Source organism: Carcharodon carcharias, chromosome 7, assembly GCF_017639515.1.
Source record: "Carcharodon carcharias isolate sCarCar2 chromosome 7, sCarCar2.pri, whole genome shotgun sequence".
Taxonomy (NCBI): Eukaryota; Metazoa; Chordata; class Chondrichthyes; order Lamniformes; family Lamnidae; genus Carcharodon; species Carcharodon carcharias.
The window spans coordinates 44,360,881-44,387,161 of NC_054473.1; the positions used below are offsets into that span (position 1 = coordinate 44,360,881).

Here is a 26,281-nt window from a genome sequence, read left to right on the forward strand (position 1 = left end):
ACAGACCAAGTTTAAAAAACATATGTTAAATCATCAGGATTCAACAGGTGAATTACACTACTATATGATTTTTCCTCATACTATTAGTACATGAATGGCATGCCCGCACAAGTTCCCTGCCCAGCATGGGCCACTTGTGATGCTACAGAGTCCAATTTGGTGGTCTACTTCACTATTAAACTGAGGGCCTTTAAACTAGGTATCTATATAGTTATTCTCCTATGATCTTTTACAGGGGCTCTGTATCATCCATCACGTGAGGTGGTCTGGACTGTGCACAATATTCTAAATGAGACTTTCTAAAAGGGAGAAAATGTGTTGCACTGTATTTAATTATCCCAGCAATATACTTGAACACTCTATTTGCTTTTCCAATAGCCTCAAGGTACTAGTCACGGAACTTCAATGATTCATTCAATATTACACTGAGCTCCCTTTTCCACAGCAACCTGAGTTAAGAATTTAGAATGAAGTTTAGAATTTCAAATTAAATATAACATGGGATCTGTGAAATGTAATAAATTACTGTCAGCATTATAACAAAATAGACGAATGAAAAAAAGGCAACTATCGTAGCTCAATGAAATGTACAGAAATAGCACCTATTAAAAATGTTAAGAAATATGGAACTCCTTTTACAAATTCAGAGCTTTACCTCATCAATATGGCTAGGAACTCTGGTTGGACATATTCCTGAAGGTTTCATTACGTGGCCTCTTGCATCTAACCATCTTGAACAGTCAAACAGCTTTTTTCCTCATCTCCAATATTTTTATAAAAATAAAATGTGTTCAAAAGTAAATTAATAAAAAATGATAATCTTTTGTGCCTCTACGGTTTTTTTCTCTTCAATTGCTCACAACAATATCCAGGAGATTAACCTTCAATTCCTGGAGATTCTAGGATTATCATGGAGTGTTTGCAACACTATTTGTGAATCATGTATAATCATTTTTAATCTATAATCTATAATCATTATATGTATATACAGTCACAGTTGCTTTCAAATCTCTACATATAGACTCAGACGTTTACAGCACAGGAGGCCGTTTGGCCCATCGTGTCCACACTGGTCAACAAAGATCTGACTACACTAATCCCATTTTCCAGCACTTGGCCCATAGCCCTGAAGGCCATGGCAATGCAAGTGAATATCTAAATACTTCTTAAATGTTATTAGAGTTTCTGACTCAACCACCCTTTCTGGCAGAGTTCCAGGCTCCCACCACCCTCTGGATGAAACAATTCTCCTCCACTCCCCTCTTAGCCTTCTACCTCTTAACTTAAATCTCTGCCCTCTGGTTATTGACCCCTCTATTAACAGAAAAAGTGCCTTCCTATCCACCCTATCTATGGCCCTCATAATTTTATACACCTCTATCAGGTCCCCGCTCAACCGTCACTGGTCAAAGGAAAACAACTCCAGCCTATCCAATCTTTCCTCATAGCTCAGACCCTCAGCCCAGGCAGCATCCCGCTAAATCTCCTCTGCACCCTCTCCAGTGCAATCACATCCTTCCTATAATGTGGTGACCAGAACTGTACGCAGTACTCCAGTTGTGGTCTTACCAGCATTTTATACAATTCCAGCATAACTTCCCTGCTCTTGTATTCTATGCCTCAGTTAATAAAGGCAATTATCCCATATACCTTCTTAACCATCTTACCTACCTGCCCTGCTACCTTCAGGAATCTGTGGATATGCACACAAAGGTCCCTCTGATCTTCAGTACTTTCAGGGTCCTACCATTCATAGTATAATCCCTTGCCTTGTTAGCCCTCCCCAAGTGCATTACCTCATACTTTTCCGGCTTGAATTTCATTTGCCACTGCTCTGCCAATCTGACCAGTTCGTTGATATCCTCCTGCAGTTTACGGCTATCCTCCTCACTATTTACTATCCTACCAATTTTTGTGTCAATCTGCGAATTTCTTGATCACACCCCCTACATCTAAGTTCAAACAATTTATGTACACCACAAACAGCAAGGACCCTAGCACCGAGTCCTGTAGAACCGCACTGGAAACAGACTTCCAGTCACAGAAACATCCCTCTTCCATCATCCTCTGCTTCCTGCCTCTCAGTCAGTTTTGAATCCAACGTGCCACTTTGCCATGGATCCCTTGGGCTCTTAGTTTCTTGACCAGTTTGCCATGAGGGATCTTATTAAAAGCCTTGCTAAAGTCCATGTAGGTTGCATCAAATGCATTGCCCTCATCAACACTCCTGGTTACCTCCTCAAAAAATTCAATCAAATTTGTCAAACACGACCTTCTTTAACAAAACCATGCTGACTATCCTTGATTAATTTGTGTCTCTCCAAGTGCAGATATATTCTGTCCTTCAAAATTCTTTCTAGTAACTTCTCCACCACTGAGGTTAGACTGACTGGCCTGTAATTTCCTGGCCTATCCCTTTCTCCCTTTTTTAACAATGGGACCATGTTAGCAGTCCTCCAGTCCTCTGGTACCTCACCTGTGGCCAACGAGGATTTGGAAATTACTGCCAGGGCCCCTGATATCTTTGTAATAACATTTCTTGTGTGGTGCGTTCATGTCAGTTTTCTTGTATATCATTGAATATTTCTCCTGTTATTTTCTCCTGCTAATTGACTATTTTCTGCTTCAGCTGTTCTTCGATCATATTATGCAAAACTTTTGTCCCCAATTACATTATTTTCCCCAAAAATGTGCCTAGTCACAAGAAAACAAAAAACCTTCTTTTGACATAGAATAATCAAGACACTTTCCAAGGTTCAGACTGTGAGGAAAGCTTTTACTTTAAATATTATGGATTTTTCAGTGAGTTAAATTTTCCTAAAAATGAAATGAATGAGGGATTAGCTGCATAAACTTACTATTAAGTTTATAGTATGCTAATGTAGGGTGCTTTGAGCTCTAAAAGCCTCAATGCAGGAAACCTATGTAGCCGCTCAGCCCTATCTCCTACCAGATTCTTAGGCCCTCTGTGCTCTCCTCCTAGGTTTAACTTTATTTTTATTTATTTCTTTTGTAAATCATCCAGTCTCCCAACATCCAAACCCACTATCAGGCCAGCACTCCCCCTGATTCTAATCCTCAACCCTGGCATCCACCATACCTGGCGCTGCAAGGTAGCCTGCAGATTAATTTAAAGAATGAGCAGGTGGCTTTTATTGCAGTGTTTGCATTTAGTAATCACAGGAGGCAAAGCTCAGTAATCCTGATAAAACCTGCAACCATTTCCTCAGCCCACAAGCAGCAACAGGGGAAATCATTGTAAAAAAAAAATTAGTATGAACAAGGGAAGTCTACTTTTGCAGAATAAAGAGAAAGGATATTTCAATACTTCTCAGGGAAAGTGAACTGTATGTGTGTAAGCTTTTTATTCCTTTGAATGAAACAGAAAAGAATTAGATAATATTCACAGACCAAGAGAATGGGAAAACAGATTTCTGAGTAATGTTTCTTTTATTTATACTTCCACATTCAGCCAGCACTTATTGTCCGTTCCTAAGTGCCCTTGAGAAGGTGTTGGTGAGCCAGATTCTTGAACTGCTCTCGTTCATGTGATGTACATACACTCACTTAGGAAGGGAGCTCCAGGTTTTTATCCAGTGATAGTGAAGGAATGGTGATACAGTTCCAAATCAGGAATGGTGTGTGGTTTGGAGGGGGACTTGCAGGTGGTGGTGCTCCCATGTGTCTGCTGCACTTATCCTTCTCTAGTTGGTAGAGGTCAGGGATTTGGAAGGTGCTGTCGAAGGAATTTTGGTAAGCTGCTGGAGTGTATGTTGCATATGGTACATGCAGCTGCCACTGTGTGCCGGTGTATTGTCCATTCCTAATTGCCCTTGAGAAGGAAGTGGTGAGCCACTTTCTTGAACCACTATAGTCCATGTTATGTACATATATTTACAGGGTTGTTAGGAAGGGAGCTCCAGATTTTTGATCCAGTGACAGTGAAGGAACTGTAATATAGTTTCAAATCAGGATGGTGTTTGGCTTGGAAAGGGACTGGCAGTGGTGGTGCTCCCATGAGTCCTCTGCACTTGTCCTTCTAGGTGAGAGATGTCGAGGATTTGGAAGGTGCTGTTGGTGAGTTGCTGGAATGCATCTTATATATGGTACACACTGCTGCCACTGTGCATCAGTAGTGGAGGGAATTAATGTTAGGTTGGTGGATGGAGTGCCAATCAAGTGGGCTGCTTTGACCTGGATGGTGTTGAGCTTCTTGAGTGTTGTTGGAGCTGCACTCATCCAGGCAAGTGGAGAGTATTCTATCACACTCCTCACTTATGCCTTGTGATGGCAGACAGGCTTGGTGGAGTTAGGAGTTGAGTTACTTGCCTCAGGATTCCCAGCCTCTGACTTGCTCTTGTAGCCACACTATTAACATGGCCGGTCCAGTTGAGTTTCTGGTTAGCGGCAATCCCCAGAATGTTGATATTATGACAATTGTAAGTGGGAACAGTCAGGACAAGACGTATCTGTGAAACTTTGCCATTTGAAGTTTGAAATGTTACTTAATACTAATATTTTAGTATGAAAAGTTCAATTTATAAGCATAGAGAAATACAGTCCTTTCATTAGAGCTTTTACACATTACAATTGACACTGACATCATCAACTTTTCTTCAATTCTCCCAATTCATTCCACAAACATTCATCCATTGTTCATTCAAACACTCACTAAATCTTTGCAAAATCACCACCTTTCCGATAGTTTTTTATGCAATTAATCTGACTGCTGAAGCTCCTAACATAACCCACATGGGGATTTATCATGGTGCAAAATAGGCCACATAACAAGACAGTGGGCTAATTTTCTTCATTCCTGATACCAGCTAATTGACAATCATATGGTGTTCTTGTGCAACTGCTATACAATGATGTTATCATTGAATTTACCTGTTTTCTCAGGTCACAGTCAATGACAGAATGACAAGAGGATATACTGCTTTTCCGGCTGCATATTATTTCTGGATACATATATCTACCATCTATAAAGCTAGAGTATTCTTCATGCTTGGATAGTGGGAAAGTGAAGCATTATATGGGGACGTTAGGTTGGGACAGCAATGCATGTCAATGTGGACATCTGTTTATCAGATTACTCTAAGAAACTTTGCACTTTGTGGTCTGGGAACGGGTAGGTATGACTGCCAGAAAGGCACCCATACTTCCTTGTGTTTTCTTCGCTCCAGGTGGAGCAGGTGCATCACTCCCTTTAACTGACAAATGTACCAGAGGTTCTTGGTCCATATGTTTTATATTGGATGTTACTGTGATTGCTTTTACACATTCAAGTTTTGACAGTAATTGCGCTAACAACAATTTTAGTGAATAAAACCATACACACCTGAGATTCTAGGAAAAAATGTGAATGACAATTGAGTGTTCTATTGACCTAACCAGGCAGCTTGGAGATAGTGCAGCTTAGTTATTTACTGAAAAAAGTGTTTCTATGAATTATGTTACCCACCATTATTGAACCCACGTTTGAAAATATGAGGGTAGTTGTTAAAGCAATTAAATTAAGTCTGCAGTTAAACAAAAAAAAAGGACACACCACCAATTGGATAAGAGTTTGGTCAGAATCAATCCCACCAAGTACTTTCCTCAGAGTACAGAGAGAGATAACTGAGGTAAAAACAGAAAATGCTGGAAAAACTTAGCAGGTCTGACAACATTTGTGGAGAGAGAAACAGAGTTAACATTTTAAGTCCAAATGACTTTTCTTCTACAAGGCAGAAATATCTTCTAAAGAGTTAACTTGCGCTCCTTCTTTGGTTTAGTGGCACTGGTGTTGTTGCCAACTGCCAGTTTTCACTAAATATTAAGGGAAAAAGCTTGCCATGGTATTTCATGGTACAAATACAATTTGTAGTGGGAGGAAGGGCAGAAAACAATATTTCACCATGACAAATTGGTCCATTGTACCACAAGGAGGACACGGTAGAAAAAGTCATTGTGAATTTCATGGTTGGGTTTGAAAAAAAGCTGCGATATGGCCCCTTTGCAACATCTTAATCAACAAGTTGTACTTACATAGCACCACTACCGTAATGAAACATCCCAAAGTGCTTTACAGGAGTGTAAAGCAAAATTTGACACTGAGCTGCATAAGGAGATGTTTGGGCAAATGAGCAAGAGAGGAGCCTACAAAGGATGAAAAAGAAGTAGAGAGGTGGAGAGGTTTAGGAAGAAATTCCACAACTTAGGAAATTGGCAGCTGAAGACACTCCTCAATCTTCCTAACTTTTTCAAAAGTTATACTTAAGTGGTATCAGATTGTACACTATGTTTCAATGTAGGCATAGTGATGTAACATTCGGCAGCAGGGTGTTACAGATAGAGTGGGGAACTGTTGCAGTCCCAATTTTCTTTTGTGGCATAGTGGGTAATGCAGAGTGCATTTTCCAGCAGTACAAACATTAAAAAAAAAACTTTTAAACATATCCTGTGAACATTCTCTGAGCCAGGAAGAATGCCTTAATACAAAGGGATAAATATTAAAGTTATGAAGTTTCTTTTGGTTATTTTATAGCAACAAATGAAAATTTGTCCACAATGACACAGCTTGGCTGGGATTTTATAGGACCTCAGAGAGTATGCTGGGAGGCAGGAGGGCGTAAAATCAGATGAGAAGGTGGGGGATGGAGTGCCCATCACCTGCCTGCCACTGCTGGTATTTTACCAGTGTTGGGGAAGGTGGGGAAGAACTCGCCCACCCTTAGGTCAATTGAGGCCCTTAAGTGACCCATGGAGGGCACCCAAGCAGCGAGGGCTACCCACTCTATAAGCCAACCCCCTACCAGACTGCCCATGGCCAACTGACTCACCACCCACCCACCCTAGCCTCACTGCTCCTGCCTGATTGATCCCAGTGAGACCAGTTCAATTTACCTGCACTCTGAGGCCTCCTCCATGGTGGTGGTCCAGGACTGCCTGCAATTCCAAAATTAGCCACTGCTCCCAGCCCTCCGACTGGGGTGGGCTATCTACCCAAGAGAGGTGGAAGGCATGACTGTGTTAACGGTATGCTAATAGTATTATCACAGTTAAGGAGATTCAGCTACAAGGCCTTGATTGATTAAGTATCTTGAACACATATAAAAAGACACTTGCTCACCAGGGGCTTTCATCCCCTCTGATTCATTGATTTTTAGTTTCATTTATTAATTTTTTTGTCTCTCAAAAGAGTAGAAAGAGACAGTTCTGACACTTGAGACTGAACTGTCTCATCCGTGTCTAAGTCCCGTGGCAGGAGCAGGAGTGGCTCCCGTTATGAAGGCTAACAGGAAATTCCACATATCTTGCGACCCCAACATCAGTAGTTATGCAGCCGGGGGTTTCTCAAGGTCTGGCATAGCGGGACAGCTGGATGGCATGTAACCTGCTGTCATATCCGAGTACCATATTTTAAAGAGGCCCAGACAACCTCACTGTCAAAACGAACTATGGAATGTCTGGAAACGGAGGTGAAGGCAGCACTGAAATTCAGTGATGCCTCCCTGCACGCCCTCCTGGACCATGCCCAGGTCCAGAGGAATGTACTGTACTCAGCAGATGGGAGGAGGGGGCCAAGTAGGGAAACTAAGCCTGCATGGGTGCAAGTGGCTGATGCCATAAGTGCCCAGGCTGTCAAAGCAGGTCAGCAAAAATGCTGCAATAGGATGAATGACCTCATTTGCTCCACCAGGATAAGTAAAGCTTCAGCTGCTCACGCCAACCACAATGAGACTGACGTATCAGGGTACATGGCAATGGCAGAGTCGTGCCTCATAGCCCCACTGCAGTTCATTCACTCTGCGGTGGGGTGACAACTGTGCCTCCTTTACCCTTCCACATACAGAGATCATTGTATGGAAGCGGGGTGGGGGGTGGGGAGGGGAAATGGGCTTAGGTGCAGAGGGCACCAGCAACCTCCACAAATCAGATGCCTGTCTGAGCCTTCTCCTTGCATGTGTTTGGCCTCAGCACTCTGGAGGGAACTAGCCCCCAACCTTTCTGAACAGCTTGCTTATCTTATGAAGAAAGATTGAACATTAGTTTTGAACATCCTTTACCTCTCAAAAGAATTTGTCCACCAGAAACATCTCTTTAAAGCACTCCCACTGTTCAATTATTGTTTTGCCTGACAATTTTTGATTCCAATTCACTGGGCCAGATCCCTTTTCAACTCACTGAAGTTAGCCCGCCTCCAGTTATGTATTTTTATGCTTGCTTGTATCTTGTTCTTTCCCGTAACTATTCTAAACTGATGATATTCCAAACACTGTTCCCCAAATGCTCTTCCACTTAAACATGCTCCTCTTGTTGCACTTCATTTCTCAAAACCAGGTCCAGTGCTGCTTCATTCCTTTTTGAGATCGAGAAAATTCTCTTGCATACATTTCAAGAATTCCTCCCATCTTTTCTCTTTATAGTGTTATTATTCCAGGCTACGGTAGAATATTTGAGGTCTTCCATTACCACTACTCTGTAGTTCTTGCATCTTTCAGTCATTTGCCTGCTCTATCTCCTTTTTGCCTCTATCTCCTTTCCAATATTGTTGCTTCCCACATGATCTTGAGAGCTCATCTAGTATTCTAGCTCATTAAAGCTAGAAACGTGACCTGACCACCTCAAAACTGCTCTGTAGTAGTGCATCAAGCTATGCTTTCTTGCTGGTAACTGCTGTATGAAAAAGGCCAGCAATTAATTCGAAAACATGCCTGCTGCAGGTAATCAGGCCTCAGCATATTTGGTATTAAGTTGTTGGTTTTGCCATGCTAGTTATTTTTTTTTCAAAAACATCACATGCATGTTGTATTTAGGAAAAATTGTCACGACTCACTGGGGATAGTGCACTGTAATATCAAGCCTCACTGTTCCCCAAGCTGCAACAAATATGAAAAGTTTGACCAAACCACCAGATTGCCCCAATTCTGCCTAACTGTTTAATTTAAGTTCACAGAATACAAGCACTGGGTTTGTAAACTTAATAAGTTTATTGAACAAATTATCTTTAACTAGTGGCAAAAGAATGAAATATGATCTGCTAACTTCTAACACTATAACTCAAACTCTACCCAATTCTTAAATCCCTACACACACACGACATGTAATATACATAAAACATCGATTTTAAGGGTGGGATAAAACATTTCAATAGCACCAATCTGGAGTACTGGATTTGATGGGTTGATTTTGATCGATGTCTTCCAAATTCCTTTCAGTTCTTGTTGATAACACAAGGTGGCCTTCCAGCACGTTCGGTCTGTAGTTCACTGGTTGAGCACTTGCCTTTCAATCTCTCTAAAAATGGTTTTCCCCTTTGCCTCTTGACAGGGGTTTTCAGAGAGAGCAGGCTATAGAGATATGAGGGAAAAAACCAGTTAGCTAATATTGTGGAATTACTGGAATCTTCCACACACAGGGGAAAGAGGATTTAGGTCTCGTTCCTTTCAGGTTAGGAGCTATTATGCTGCACTTACAGTAAACCTGGTCACCTGGTCAGGAGCTAATTAAAATGCTGTTGTCAAGCAGCTCCTTTGGTCCTGGTCTCCTTTTCAGCACCATCCTGTCTTTCATGGCATACTCTGTTCCAGGAGTGCAGCATTGTATATATCTCTCATCCTGTTCCAGTCGACATATCTTTCAACTGCAGCCATTATAATTTTACAACAGTCCAACCGGAATAAAAAAATATGTTCCTTACATTCCTCTGCCCTTAAAAGAGATGAAACGCCATTTCAAAACTGTGTTTCATCACAAGGTATGTGACATGGACAACAAAACACGAGACTTACTTTCATTCATCCTTCCTTCCCCTTGTACAATCTTATATCATCTTCAGCATTTCTTACCCCTTTAACTTATTTTAATATTTGGCACCCAGGACAATGCATCCGCGATCACATTATTTTTACTGGCAATGTGAACAAACTTTACATTGGATGATTGAAACAATAGACTTCATCTATACAATTTCGCATTTCAAATTTTAAACTTTTCAATGAATGCCATGGATTATGGTTAGTGTAGATTAGTGTTTCATTGTTATCATATCAGACATAAACTTCAAAGTGTTGAAGAGCCAAGAACAATGCTAGAGTTTATTTTTCTACTGTAGAGTGCTTACACTGATTTCTTGGAAAAGTACCCCACTGGCTTCTCTATCCCTTTACTTGCTTTTGGGTTTTGCTCTTTTCTCTTTATCTTTACTCTTGCCCAGTTCTGCATCATTACTACTGGACTTAACCCAGTTTTTTGTGCTTTTGTTCCCTGCCTCTGCTTCTTGAGCCTGCATGTTTTTCTCTTTCTTTACTTTTTCTTTTACCCTATCTTTACTTCTAGATTTGTGCTTTTCCCTCTACCTTTGTCTTTACTCTGTTCTCTATCTCAGCTTCTAGATTTTGATTTGGCCCTTTTTTCTCGCTCTCTGATTTGACTCTGTTTACGACCTCCACTTCTGGATTTCACCTCCTTACCTTTATTCTGCTCAGGATCATGTGTGCTGGATTTTGACTTGACTTGTTTCTCCAACTCTTTTCCATTAGTCTGTTCTTATGCTACTTTACATGCTCCTGTAAGTCTTTATAGAAACATGGGCACGTAATCCAACATGGAGGATTTGTCTTTCTGCTTTAAGAACTCTTCCTTGATCAATTTTAATGGACCTCTTATTTCATGACCATAGATCAATTCGAATGGACTAAATCCAGTAGATTCACTTGGGGAATCTCTGGTAGCAAATAGTAAGAAATCTAATCCTTTGTCCCAATCCTTTGGGTATTCATGGCAATAGGTCTTAATCATGATTTTGAGAGTCTGAAAGTATCTCTCTAAAGCTCCCTGTGTCTGTGGATGAAAAGCATAGACTTTAGCTGTTTGATACCCAAATTGCTGATTCTGTCTTGGAAAATTTTAGACACTAAGTTAGAACCTTGGTCAAATTGTATTTCAATTGATAGGCCATAACGAGTGAAAAACGTAGTTAACTTTTCCACCACCATCTTAGCTGTAATTGTCCTTAAAGGAATAGCTTCTGGAAATCAGGTTGTCATATCCATGATTGTAAAGGTATAATGATGTCCTGCTTTAGTTTTGGGTAATGGTCCAACACAATCTACTTACACCCAACTGAATGATTCTTCAAAAACTGGTATGGGTATTTAAGTTGCTGGTTTGATTACATGTTGAGGTTTACCTACTACCTAACATGTATGACACGTTTTACAAAATTGCACTACGTCTTTATGAAGTCTTGGCTAGGTAAAATGCCTGTTTATCAATGCTTGGATTTTCCGTATTCCTATATGTCCTGCCATAGGTATTTAATACACTACTCGCAATATCTCCTTAAGATATTTGGGTGGTACCAGTATATGATGACCAACCATCCATTTCTCATCTGCAGGTCTGTGAGGGTATCTCCACTTCTTCATCAGAACTCCATTTTTAGGGTAATAGCACTCTAGAACTCCTTCAGCCTCGGCTTCAGTGTGTGCTAACTTGTTTAACTCTGGACCTGCTTTCTGAGCCTCAATTAAGAAAGCCATGCCAAACACCTGCTTTGAATTATCCTCATCCTTAAATAAAGTTTCGGCTACTCGTGGTATTACTTTGATCTCTGGTGATGGACTTTGTTTAGCCATTGCTTTGGTCACGACACACGATGGAAAAATACCAGGAACTTGTTCTTGTAATTGCTCCGTCTCTTTCGCCTCTCTCGGACTCTCTGTAATTATGGGCGAAGCTATAACCTTCACTTCTGCCAAATCATTCCCCAGGAGTAAATCAACTCCATCCATGGGTAACTTCTTAACCACTCCTACAACCACCGATCCAGATAAAAAATCACATTCCTATCGCACTTTGTACAATGGAACCGGGATACACTCTCCACTTATCCCGTTTACCAATACTTTAGCTTTCATTGAATTCTCTGGAGGGAAATCTAGGTCCTTGTCAGGCAAAAGAGTTTGAGTAGAGCCTGTGTCCCATAATATAGTTATGGGTTTAGATGCATCATTTGATGAAAAGGGGGTTACCTTTCCTTTAGACTAAAAACCTTTATATCTCTCATCTATCTTATTCACTTCACCTGCATTCACGGCAGTGTTTACCTCCAGACCCTTATTTGTAGTTAAAGCTACAACTTGATGCGTGGCATTTTCTTTTTGAGTTCCCTTTTCAGGCTCACTCTTACGATCTCCAATAAGTCCCATGGGCTTCCCTCGCAACTTCCAGTATTTTGAATGAATGTGTCCTAATTAATTACAATGGAAACACTTAAGCCTTTGAGTTTCACCTCCACCCTTAGTATCTTCCTTCCTGATTTGGGAAGGAGATCTCAAGGTATTCCCAGTTATCCATTCTTCACCCTGGCTACTTACCTTCCTTTCATTCTCCCGCTTTCTATCCTTTTCAAATGTATGGTGGTGATGGAAAAAACGTTTAGTTTTATGGATCAGCTCATAATCGTCAGCCTTTATTGCTGCTTGTCTAGCAGTTGCAACCCTTTGATCCTCAACATGGGCTCTTATGACAGAAGGTAGGGAGTTTTTAAATTCTTCCAAGAGAATGGTCTCTCTGAGAACATCATAGGTAATTTCAAATTCTAATGCTTGTATCCACCTGTTAAAATTAATTTGCTTAATCCTTTCAAATTCAATGTAAATTTGTCCAGGCTGTTTCCTTAAATTTCGAAATTTTTTTCTGTATGCTTCAGGGACAAACTCATATGCATTCAAAATGGCCTTTTTCTCCACATCATAAATCCTAGAAACCTCCACTGACAGTGAAGCATAAGTTTCCTGTGCTCTACCTGTCAATTTGCTCTTGTCATGAAGTGACATTAATGTCTATAATGTTAATGGAAATTATTTTCAAATTGGAATTGCAGTAGGGTCTGTGTCTATGTGTGTGTCTGTGTGTGTCTAAATTGGGTTAAAAACAACTAGTCTGGGTGCTTTAATGTATAGTAGCTTTGAGATGTTAATTAGATAAACTTAAGGAGGAGAAGGTAAAGTATAAATTTGCATTTGTTGAATAAACCATTCAAGAAAATGAGTAAAAACTTGCACCTAGCTGGGAGATGCCAAGCAATGTGTTTATATTACTAATAAAATTGGTGGAATGAAAGGATTATTGTTAGGAGAGGTAAAATTTTAAAAACCTAGTAATACAATGGAAAATTTACATTCAAAGCAGAAGCTAGGTTTAAACAAAAAGGAGTTTGTGTGTGTAAGTCAGAGGCATTTAAGATCTAACCAGCCTGTAAACCTACAACTGAGTCTGCAAAAGAGCCAAATTGAAAGAAACCTCATTTTGAATTCGTAAGGTTAAATGTGCTTTGCGTGGTGCATGTTTAAAGTCTATGGGTTACTGTTCCCTTTGTGAAGATTTACCTGGAAGTGATTAATTTGGGGGATTTGTTTAAAAGTTATTATGGTAGTAATCTGTGGACATGTGTATGTGTTTAATTTGTTGCTAAATTAATAAATGTTTAATTTAGTTTTATATAAAGAAAAATCTTTCGAGGCTCGGTGATTTTATTCCTGAATTTAGAACTGCATCTCAAACATACCAATTGAAAATATAGGTTATGACAGTTGTTCAAGTTTCCCTCTGGAATTTAAACAATTCAGCCTTTACAAACTGCTGTGTCACAACACTCTGCATGGGTAATGTCCAGTTTTTCTTTGGCCAGTTCGTCTGTTTAGCTATCTTCTCAAATGAAATAGAGGATGCCTCAACATCCCCTTCCTCAAATTTTGGAAGAGCCTGTACAAAGTTAAACATCTCCCTACTGGCTTCTGATCTGGAAATAAGCCCTGCCTCAACTACTGGTGTCTCTTTTCTAATTGCCAGCATTCTAAGCTGGAACTTTCTCTTTTTTTCCCTTTTTTCCTTTTCTAATTTCGCCATTTCTAATTCCCATTCTGGTTTTCTTTCTCTCTCCTGCCATTCTGCCTGTTCCCTTTGAAATGCTCTCTCTCTTTCCTTTTCTTTTTCTTTCTTTTCCCTTTTTGCCTGTTCCCTTTGAAATGCCCCTTCTCTTTCCTTTTCTTCTGTCTCTAGTTCCACTTGTTCTTTATTTGCAACTGAATTTCAAGTGAACCACCCCTTGGAGAACTCGGTCTCTCGGGTTGGCTTCCAGTTAAATACTGTGCTATCTCTTCAATTATTTCTACCTTCCTAGCTTTGGCAGGCAATCCTACTCTTAAGTTACTTGCCAATTTGATTAACCTGGCTTTTGGGATCCCTTGTAAAATCATCAGGGACATTTTTTCCACTTGCAGGAAAGCTTTAGCAGTTGTCAGTGCCATCTTATTCTTGACAGTACAAACCTAGTGTTTCCTTTTAACTTTTATTACTTACTAAATCTATACCCAAATCATCATTGTCTTTTGTTCCAAAATATCCTGGACCCGAGTGTCCAAACTTTGTCATACCTCACTGGGGATAATGCACTGTTATATCAAGTCCCACAGATCCCTGAGATGTGACAAATGTGAAAAGTTTGGCCAAACCACCAGATTGCCCCAATTCTGCCTAACTGTTTAATTTGTTAACAGAATACGAGCACCAGGTTTGTAAACTTAATAAGTAAATAACTGTTTATTGAACAAATTGTCTTTAACTAGTGGCAAAAGAAACATAAACTGCGAACTTCTAACACTGTAACTTAAACTCTACCCCCTTCTTAAATCCTTATACACACACACACGCACACACGACACATTAGACACACAAAAATAGATTTTAAGGGTGGGATAAAACGTTTCAATAGCACCAATCCGGAGCACAGGATATGATGGGTTGATTTTGATCGATGTCTTCCAAATTCCTTTTAGTTCTTGTTGATGACACAAGGTGGTCTTCCACCATTTTCAGTCTGTAGTTCATTGGTTGAGCACTTGCATTTCAATGTCTCTAATGGTGGTTTTCCCCTTTGCCTCACCTACTTGTCTTTCATGGAATGCTCTGCTCCAGGGCTGCAACATTGTACATATCTCTCTTCCTGCTCCAGTGAGCGTGTCTTTCAACTGTAGCCATTGTAATTTTGGCACAGTCCAACAGAAAATAAAAAGCTATGTTCTTTACAACATTTCAACAGAAATAAAAAGATATGTTCCTTACAGAATGTATTAGCCCAGATTTTGATGGTCATTACCCCCAAAACTGACTGCAACTTTAGGATATAGCACATTGGCAGATTAATGTGGAAATCCTGAAGTTAAAGTCTGTGACTCCTGCTCTGCCACAGCCTGCGCTGTGCCACAAACCCACCCTCCCCCGAGGGAGCAAGATGAGTTGAAATCACTGGGGGTGAGAATTCACTTGGTGCAAAGTCTGAGGGAGGAAAACAGTGAAGATAGCCATAGTACTTAGGTGGTGGTAGAGAATGAAGATTTTAAGTGAAAGGCGAGTGGAGTAGAACAAGGTGAGATAATAAACCTGTTATCCAACTGATATGTAGTCACTTTAAGCATGGTCTAGAATTGTCAATGTTTCCTTTACAAGAACATATCTTGTTTGTAGAGCAGCATCACAACTTCAAAAATTCTGCTACATTTGAGAAAGACTTGGGCCTGACATTTACTGAGTGCTGCTACTGTATCATTACTGTAACCTTGCCTAAAGGGGATTCTGCCGCACTTACAATGGAATTACTGCAGCAGGCTTGAAGTGGTTCCAAGGAAATTCCAGCCTTGGCCTTCAGAATGGGAGCTACACCTTCCACAACATTGGCTAATTTATATGACTATTTATTCACCAATATAGTTATAAAAGAAAGACTATTAAAATTTTGATCCGCGCCCTGAAAATCAGCTGAGACAAAGATACTTAGTATGAAAACTAGGAGCATGAAAAGATACATTAATCAAATAGGATCTATATTTTCACTCCTTCACAACATCCACATTTCAATCATGGCAGTAGAGAATAGAAAGATGCACTATCAAGGATCTTGACAACTGTTAAGGGACATTATTGTGAGAATCAGAATTGTGACATTCATAGATAAAGCACTTATCCATTTCAGATTATCAGAGAGAGCAAAATGATTGTACTTAAGCTTTCAAATAATATGACTTTCAAGGTGAAATATAATTAATTTGTTCGGTAGGGGGTGCTGGTGGTGGTAAGGGGTCTGCGGAGGATGGGTGCTCAGGTGCTGTACAATTAATTCTAGAAACAATGTCAAAAACCAGCATTATTATTGTAACACACTGAAGTCACCACAATGCCACCTTGCTTGGCTGGTTGTATCTCAAACTTGGTAATGGAAAACTACTGCTTGGTGTTCCTCCTCTGAGATTATGCAGAGTTGGTGGATCTTACTTTTAAATTCTACCTTTTCACCCCAAAAACCCTGCCCAACATGATGTACACAATTTCCTGGATGTTTCAGGGAAGTGACCTGCTTCCATGACTATTCACTATTCAACCGATACGAAGAGACAAAAATGGCTCTGTTTGACGTTCTCTGTTCTACCCTCTTTCTGTGTGGGGGAAAAGGTATTGTTGAAAAAAGAGAAATGCTATCTAAGCTTTTCATCTTGCACTCATCAGGATAGCTCACAAGAAATTACCAAACTGTAATGGAGGAACAACAATTTATACTTCATGAGAAGAGAGTGCTGATTGGTTGGCAAGTGGTCTCTGATTGGTGGAGGCGTTGCTATGGGGAATGCAGCATGGAGCAGTTCGCTGCCCAGCTTTGTTCAAACTCAAACTAGGCAGGTCGATGTTGATTGGTAAAGGCGTGGCCCTAGGAAATTAACCAAGGAATGACAGTTCCCTAAGCTTTGATTTAGATGAAAAAGGTGCAAAGTGTTCACATGTTCCTTCTGTCTGCAAAGGACCCTGTGTGTGAATATATGTGACTTCATCTGCATAAGTGAGCCATACCGTGAGTCCGACTGACAATCTTAAATTGGTTTTCAGTGTAAGTCTTAGCACAATCAAAATTGTTTAGCAGGCGTTGTCCAGTCGTACCCAACCAGTCCGTGCTTGCAAAACTCAAAACACAGTGCCCAACATTGGATATGATTCCATGATTGGACAATGACATGAGCACTCCAGTTTACCCAGCACATTGCTAACTCATTTTGCTTTCTAACTCGGTTATTGCAATATGCTCTTAGTTTGTGGATTCCATGGATCCCACACATCACTTAGTCATCAGGTTGACAGTGGTTTTGCAAAGGGTCAGAATCCTGCATTCAGATGTCTGCATGTTCTGTCACATTCTCAAATCTCTTCAGCTTAAGAAGGATCAATGAATTAATGATGTTGCAGAACTAAATATGATTTGCAAAGTACTGACAGCCACTTTATTTTTATGCATGCTACATTGATCTTGAAAGTAAATAAGCTGTGTTCATGCCGCACATTGTCCCCTATAAAGATGGCAGCTGTGCATGTGCCCTGCTGCACACTGCCCCCTATAAAGATGGCGGCTGTTAACTTGTGCCTAGTATCAGCATACAACTGCACATGCACGGCGTTAGCAGCAAACGTAGCCTTTCAGAAACTTACACTAGGGACCTCATGCTGAAACTTCAAAGAGGAAGAGAAGGGCGACTACATTTGCGTTGCACTTTTGTTTTTGATTGTTCTTTGCAATTAGTGTAATAGTGCATTCACACCAAATCTTTAACTTCCATGCAAAAGCTGCTTGAATTTTTCACTTATGCTAAATTTATGGATTATAATTGGCTGTCAAGACCCAAACTGACTGTGTGAAATGCAATGAGACTTCTTGCTTCAGGACATCTCAGTCTTCACTCCACTAGGCGCTGACTCCAGATTCAGGCTGTATTTGCACAAAAACTGCAGTGTGAAGCAAATTCTATTCACACTGACCAACACTACATTTAAAATATACATGCATAATAAAATGTTGCTTGCATGCCAGTAATACCAAGGCAGTACCTTGGGATCAAGGACTTGCTTCCACACCGATTTGAGGGGTTCTAAGGTGACTGATAAATCCAATGCGCGATCTGTCACATGCAGGGCAGGTGGTGCTTGAAGGGTCAGGCAGGTGAGATGTTTGGAGGTTTGTGTGCTCTTTCTGATGCCTCAACTTCACCTCTGTGTGCTCTCAATGAAGTCTCTAAATGTGTTCAGTGCCTTTCCAAATAGATTTTCTCCATCTTCATAGGTCACAAGCCAAGGGCTCCCTTGAGTTGGTGGGGAAGTTTGGTCGCTTCAGGGATGCTTTGAAGATATCCCTAAAGTATTTCCGCTGTCCTCCTGGAAGTCTCCTGCGTGACTGAGTTCTGAACATGCCCTGCACAGCAGAGCTGACTTAGTGATTAGCACCTTGATGATGGGCATGTTGGCTTGCAAGAGCACACTGCTTTACACCACCTTTCTTGCCAAGGGATTTGGAGAATCTTGCAAAGAAACTGCTGATGGTACTTCTCTAGTGCTTTGAGGTGCCTTCTGTAGGTTGTCCAAGTCTCCAAAACATAAAGGAGTATAGGGATCACTGCTGCCTGATAAACCATGACCTTAGTCTCAGGTTTGAGATACTGGTCTTCAAATACTCTTTTCCTCAGTTAGCCAAAGGCTGAGCTAGCACATTAGGGGCCCTAATGAATCTCACTATTTACAGCTGCCTTCATTGAGAGGAGGGTCCCAAGCCACAGTAAATGGTCCACATTTTCCATGATCTCGCTGTTATCTTAATTGAGAGGGGAGGTGTGTTGTGGGAGCTGTTTGGTAGAGGACCTTAGATTTCTGGGCATTTAGCCTAAGGTTCATTTTCTCATATGCTTTGTATAAGGAGTTGATAATGACCTGGAGCTCAGTTTCTGAGTGAGCTCACCCACAAGTGTCATTTACACACTGGAGTTGATTGAGTTTGGACTGATTTTGCTTTTGATTGAAGGCGGCATAGATTGAACTATTCCCTGTTTGTTCTGTAGTTTATCTCCACACCTGTGGGTAATTTGCTGGAGGTGGGATTCAGTAATGCTGTGAGGAAAATGGAGAAAAGGGTTGGTGCAATGACACAGTTGTTTGACCCCAGTCTTCACTGAGATTGAGTCTATGATGGTTACAATGTGAGGATCATGGCTTGCATGTCATCATGGAGTAGGTGGAGGATGGTGACAGATCTCTGAGGGCAGCCAAATTTGAGGAGTATATTCTATAAGCCTTCAGAATCAAAAGCTTTTGAGAAGTCAAAAAAGCCATGCGCAGTAGTTGGTGCTGCTCCTTGCAAATTTTTAATTTGCCACATAATGAAGATCATGTCTGTGATGCTTCTCGAAGGGTGAAAACTATGACTCTGGAAGAGGTTCTTCAGCCACTGGGGGGAGGCATCTGCATATGACCAAACATAGACCATGCTAATGTCTCACAGCCCCTTATGACTGCCTGGCTCACACTAGCAAGGAATCAGAACGCCACTGTCGTTAGTGCATGCAGTCCTACACTTGAGGCAACAGATAAGACTAAGGAGGGGTTAACTGACTTTGAGCAATCTCCAGCCTGAGTCCCAGTAAGCGAGAAACTGATCTTCTTCAGAGATTTCAACACCAGAGTTAGGAAGGCCACAAACCTCTGGAAGGGTGTGACAGGCAAGGAAAGAGTAGGGAAAGCAAACTCCAACGGAATTCTCCTTCAGTCGAAATGTCTAGAACATGACCTTGTCAAAACCAGTTCTGCCAGTGAGATAAGCACAAAACATCATGGCAACACCCACAGCCCAAACACTGGCAATTGCTCGACTACATCATCATTTGAGCAAAGGATCGCAGAGATGTCCACATCATTCACAACATGACAGACAGTGACTGCTGGAACGATTACTGCCTTATCCGATCTACCATCTCCATCAGCCTGGCCCCCCCAAACAGTGGAGGCAACATAAGCAATGCGGAAAGAAAATTAACATCGAAGGCCTCAAATATCTCACTAAGCCAACCATTCTCAGCGAGCGCCTCACTGCCAACCTCTCAATCTCCAGCCACCAAAAGCTACAGTGTGCCAGTAGTGTATGGTTGACCTTAAAGTCCATCATAACAAGCACCTGCGAGGAGGTGGTTTGTCTCGCTACCAAGAAACATTGTGACTAGTTTGATGAAAAGGACTAAGAATACAGGGTTTAATCATAAAGCTTTCACAGACTGGAACTTCACCACAGTTGCGGAGAGGCGATGGCGAAGTGGTATTGTCACTGGACTAGTAATCCAGAGACCGAGGGTAATACTCTGGAGGCCTGGGTTTGAATCCCACCACAGCAGATGGTGGAATTTGAATTCAATAGGTGACCATGAAAGCATTGTCAATTGTCATAAAAACCCATCTCGTTCACTAATACCCTTTAGGGAAGGAAATCTGCTGTCCTTACCTGGTATCGCCTACATGCAATGTGGTTGACTCTTAAATACCCTCTGAAATGGCTAGCAGGCCACTCGGTTGTAAAAAACTACTACAAAAACACTCCTTTCCTAACAGCATTGTGGGCGTACCTACCCCACAAGGATTGCAGTGGTTCAAGAAGGAAGCTCACCACCACCTTCTCAAGAGCAACTAGAGATGGGCAATAAATGCTGGCCCAGCCGGTGAAGCCCACATCCCGTGAATGAATAAAAAAAAACACCTCAAGAGAAAAGCAGGTGTCCTACAGTATACAACCCGTGACATAAGGAACACACGGTGGATAGAAAGAGCACGGGACATACAACAATTCACTGATACCAATGATTTATGCCATTTCTTCAGCACTGTCAAAGCAATCTATGGTCCAAGCAGCCAAGGAGCCACCCCTCTGAGAGCTAATCATGGAGGGGAGCTAATCAAGGACAGGAAGGCATTCAGTGCTTGCTGGAGTGAACATTTTGAAGAACTCTTCAACTGAGACACTGTCTTCGACTTGAACATCCTCTATTCTATTCCTTAATACCCAAACCGGCTCAGTTTTAGCGCTGCCCCAGGTCCTAAGAGTAGTTGAAAAAACTGCTGAAAAATAACAAGGCTTCTGGAGCAAATGATATCCCTGTTGAAATTCTGAAACACAGTGGATATACACTTCTGGCACGGTTGCACAACCTCATATCTCTCACTTGGGAAGAAGAGTGTACACCGAGGGCTCTCAGGGACACTCTGATTGTAACAATAGTCAAGAAGGGAGACAAGTCCAGTTGCGGTAACTACAGAGGAGTCTCCCTGCTGTCTGACACAGCGAAGGTCATTGCAAGGGTCCTACTAAATCGCTTCCTCCCAATACCATATACCATTCATCTGAATACCATTAAATTACTTTTTTTGCTCTTGTGTTTGATGAACAATAGGAACACAGCAACTCTATTCCAAGTACTCGAAGTGAAATTCTAATGAAAAAGATTTCTGCTCACTATAGAGGAACTCTCATTCAGTTGCATTATCTGTTAACCCTGCCGTGTTTAGCAGAACACACAATGAAATACTATTGCTTCAGAGGAAAACAGATCATCCATGCGTTCCCACTTGAAAAAGTCTCTCAGAACAGGATAGTGGAAGAAAAATGTACATCCCTGTCCAAACAAAGAATGGATCCGCAATAATACAAGCATTGACTTTCTGAATGCCACTGTTGGCAGGAAGCCTTGTCTGGAGGATGTGCCCATCAGGAAAATACAAACATGTTGCTCTCATGTACATTCATAAATTGTGGATTCCAGTGCGTGAAGCTCCCTGCCACTAGAGTGCATGTATAAAAGTGACTTTTGTCTCCTCTGAAGGATTTCCTCAGAGTGAACAGCCTTATTCTTTTCCCCCTTAGAAACACTACTTTGGCTGACTGACTCACTGCAGAGCAGTAATATCACATAGGGGATGCATCTCATACTTATATGAAAATGAACATTCCCAAGAAATTGCTCCCTTTAACTTACCATAGCCAGCCTATTGAAAAATAAAACTAAGTGTAAGTTTGACAAGCAGATTGATCTCTGAACAATAGACATAAATATTAAAAATGGAAGCGTGACAAGAAAATACTCAAGGGTGGCACAGCAATGTCATTTAGTGAAGTTTAAAAGATGCTGTTTTCATGATTCAACAAGGTATCAAAAAAATTATGCCATGTGGAACACAGGCTTCTAGATCGATGATTGTCATAAATATAGTCCTGTATCATAGTTTGTGATAACTTAAAACTAATAGCATCTTAATGGACTTTACCAAGGAATATGCATGATTAAATCTCTTGTATAGATCAAATAAAGTAGTTAATGAAACGGTAGGTAATGAAAAAATGAAACATGTACTTTGAAAATCACTTATTTATGCAAAACCATTTGTCAGTTTAATTGAAAGCAATTCCTATTTTCACTTCTTTTGCAAGCAACAGGAGTTTCTTAAACAGGGGTTCTCCTATCTACCTCTTGTGATATCCTCTGTGTTTGTTATTCAACCTTGGACAATGACTGGTTTGAACCATAGATTGACAAATAAAGGTGGGTGTGTGGGGCAGGATGAGGGAAGTAAAAGTACGATGGCTCATTAACTGTAAGCCTTGGCTCAGTGATAGCAGTTAGAACAGTGTTCTTCATTGAAAGGCCCACGAACTAGTGCTGGCTCCCATCAACACAAAGGGCAGAATTTTTCACTCGGCATGTGGGCGCATGGCCGACAAGCTCAAGTGTAAAATAGCATGCAATGACATCGGCTGAGTGTCCCAATGTCATCGCGCACTCACGTGATACTTCGATCGGCGGGCGCACATGGGTACCAGAGCTGCACCCGTCATTAATTAAGAGGCCAGTTAAGGCCATTAAAAAGTCAATTGATGTCAATTTTTCATTGCCTGTGCGATTTTGTGCTCGTCGCACGGACCAAACTGGCAGAAGGCCAACGGACAGTTTCAAAAACCTCATCCATGGGTGGGATAAAAGGGTCAGGAGCATTGCAAGTGTCAGTAGTGGGGAGTTTGGTACATAGTTTGCCGCCGGTGACTTATTGGTACTTGGCAGCTTCATCTCTGTTTGGGGCTTCATTCTTAGCATTTCCAGGCTTCATTTCAGGTCTCCTTGGTGTCTCCAAAGCCCCCGGAGGATTCAGAGTGTGTGGACCCTTCCGGGTATCAGACAGCCTTCCCTTACCCTAGTAATGGGGATTGTGGTATCTGCTGGTGGCACCTCCTCTGAGGAAGAATAGAGGGGCAGAAAGGAGAGGAGGCCAGGTGTCCCAGTGCAGTTTCCAGGGGGAGGGACCAGTGGTCGGAGAGGCGCAGGAACAAGGGGCGTAGAGCCAGCAGGAAGTTCGAGGTGGAAGAGACTGCAGAAGATGCCAATATCCTGCTGCAAGGATTTACAGGTGACGATGCAGCTACCTCAATATGTGCAGTGCCGAAGGAGGCTCCACCTCTCAAGGGAGGCGGTGGTGTCCATTTGTCAGATGACTGGGCCTGAGATCAGCTCCGACTGTGTGGTGACCACCCCTTGCCAGTGGCTCTGATGATGACAGTGGCCCTCAACTTCTATGCCTCAGGCTCTTTCCCGGGGTCAGTGGGGTATCTATGTGGAGTCTCTCAATCAGCTAACCACAGTTGCGTCAAGCTGGTGACAGAAGCTCAGTTCAGGCGGGTACTGACCTTTATTCTTTATCACATGGACGAGGCCACCAGGCTGAGTCAGAGCCAGAGGCTTTGCGGTGATTGCTGGGTTCCCCTGTGTTCAGGGTGCAATCGACTGCACACATGTGGCCAGCAAGGTGCCAGCGGGTCAGCCTTGGACCTTTGTGAACAGGAATGCATTCCACTCCATGAACGTGCAGATAGTGTGTGACCACAGGATGCAGATCCTTAAAACTGTTCAAGGTACCCTGGCAGCTCCCATGATGCTTATATCCTGAGACACTCCCAGGTGCCGAGGCTCTTCAGCGCTCCAGCCCGACCGGACAGTTGGCTGCTGGGTGACGAGGGCTATCTGTTAAAAAAGTTGGCTCATGATGCTTCTCAGCCACCCAAGAATAGAGGCAGAGCAGTGTTACAATATGAGTCATGCCTCCACAAGGGTCGTGGTAAAGAGGGCCATAGGCTGCGCTCTCCACAATCTAGCACTGGCAAGGGGGGACCCACTGGAGGAAGAGGATCTTGACACAGCTGCACAGGCAACAGGTAGTGAGTCCAGTAGTGAGTCAGAAGAGGAGCATGGTGAGGAGAACACTGAGGGCATGGAGGCAGACCTTGGTAACCTCCAGGGAGACAGGGACACCAGGAAAACCTTTATCCAACGCTCTTTCAGCTAGGCTACCAAAGATTCAACCTCACGCCAGGGCTGCCCCTTCCATCCCGGATGTCTGAAAAGATCCTTTCCTTTGCACCCAAAGTCCACGCAATGCCTGTGCAATAAAATATCCAACCACTCACATCCAGCATTGCAAACTGGCGTACCCTGCATCAGAAATAAAAAACGTGATGTATACTCAGGCCATCAAAACCAAAATAAATTTAATGTGATCATCACATTGAAATCATTATGACATCATAATTACTGCTGTTGACGTCCACACCAGTAGATATATAAACCAAACATAAACGAACAGAAAATCACCGTTGAATTGTCACTCTCGTGCTCATGATGACTTAAATTTAGGTTTGCGAGTGCTGCATCTAGGTGCCCCCTGCCGAACCCACATCTTTGCTGACACTAGCATTGGAGACAGCCTGCTGACTCTGCTGTCTTGTTGGCCTTGATAATTTTGGCGGGCATCCTCTGGCCAGTGTAGCCAGTGCAGGCCCCGTCTGGGAGGAAGAGGCCATTGCCATGGCTAGCATCTCCCCAGTCATCGCAGCCTCATCAGATGCCATGGTCACTGGCGGAGGGGCAGAGGAGCTGCTGCCATCATCCAGAGCACCCTGAGAGGAGCCCGCAGAGATAACAGGCAGCTCAAGCACCAATGTGAGGTCGCTCTGGACCTCCCTGCTCACCATTGATGGACAGGCACCTAGCTGGAGTACTGGGTGCCTCATCCATCTCCCACATTGGTACTGACCACCTGAGGTCATTGCCTGCGTGAGGGCTCGCAGGTCCGAGCGCAACCCCAGGAACCCCTCATTCTATCCCTCAATGGAGAAGGCAGTGCACTCAGCCATGAGGGTCAACACAGTGCTCAGGCACCACGTGGACTCCTCCACAATGGAGACCATGGCACACAGACCCTCATGGATCTCCGCCAGATCCTCCTGCACATCCCGCTGGAAATCCAGCATCTGCCACCTAATGAATGACTCCAGAGCCTCATCATCTATCTTTGACTGAGCATCATCCTGGTCCCCAGCAGGCCTCCAACTGCCAGCGCCCTGGGCGATTAAATTACATTGTGGGCAAAATTGGATAGTCTCTGAAAATGGGTGCGGAAATTGCAATGCAAGATTACATGTACCTGTTCAAAGTTATGCAGGAAGTACACAAACTTTGTGCATCCTGCTAATTATAATAATTGTGGCATGCATCACAGCGCGCAACACACTGCTGTTGCCTCAGGAAGGGGCCAAAGTTCATTTGAGTCTAGAACCCCTTAAAGCCCGTACCTCTTAAAGGCAAGGCACATAGTGTCTGCAGCAGGGCCTGGAAATGATGAAAAAAGGACTGAATGAACGGCAGAACTTGAAAAATGGTGCATCAAGCCGGAAAGTGTGCCCCAAGATTCCCTGATGCAGGAGGGGCACAAGAGGAGAGAGGTTCTCTTGTCTCAAGACAGATACTAAGAAATCAGTGAGAGCAAGGAGTCATTGCAGTCCATGTCAACAGTTTGGTTCCCAGGACCTGGATGCAGCATTTAATGACCTTACATGATTGACTAGGCAATGGTGCAGCAGGCTGTAGTACAAGAAGGAAAAGATAGCAATGAAGGAGAAACACTGTCACTCCATCTCATATTGCAACCATCAGCTCAGATGTGGCATGTGTGAAACTTAGAAAGCAACATTTTTTTTTAAATTCTTCCACGGGACGTGGCGTGTCACTGGCTAGGCCAGCAATTTTATTGCCCATCCTTAATTGTCCTTGAGAAGGTGGCGGTAAGCTGCCTTCTTGGACTACTGCAGTCGATGTGGTGTAGGTACACCCACAGTGCTGTTTGAGCGGTAGTTCCAGGACTTAGACTCAGCGACAGTGAAGGAGCTATGATAAAGTTCCAAGTCAAGATGATGTGTGGCTTGGAGGGGAACTTGTAGGTGGTGGTGTTCCATGCATCTGCTGCCCTTGTCCTTCTAGTTGGTAGAGGTCCCGGGTTTGGAAGGTTCTGTTGAAAGAGCCTTGGTGAGCTGCTGCATGGCATCTTGCAGATGGTATGCACA

The 26,281-nt window shown here is 42.4% G+C and overlaps 1 protein-coding gene across 5 annotated transcripts in view; it reads right to left on the bottom strand.

Annotated features, from left to right (window-relative positions):
- The window catches only part of fhit (fragile histidine triad diadenosine triphosphatase), a 1,268,452-nt gene that overhangs the window by 1,115,776 nt on the left and 126,395 nt on the right, over positions 1-26,281 (bottom strand). The window lies entirely within an intron of this gene.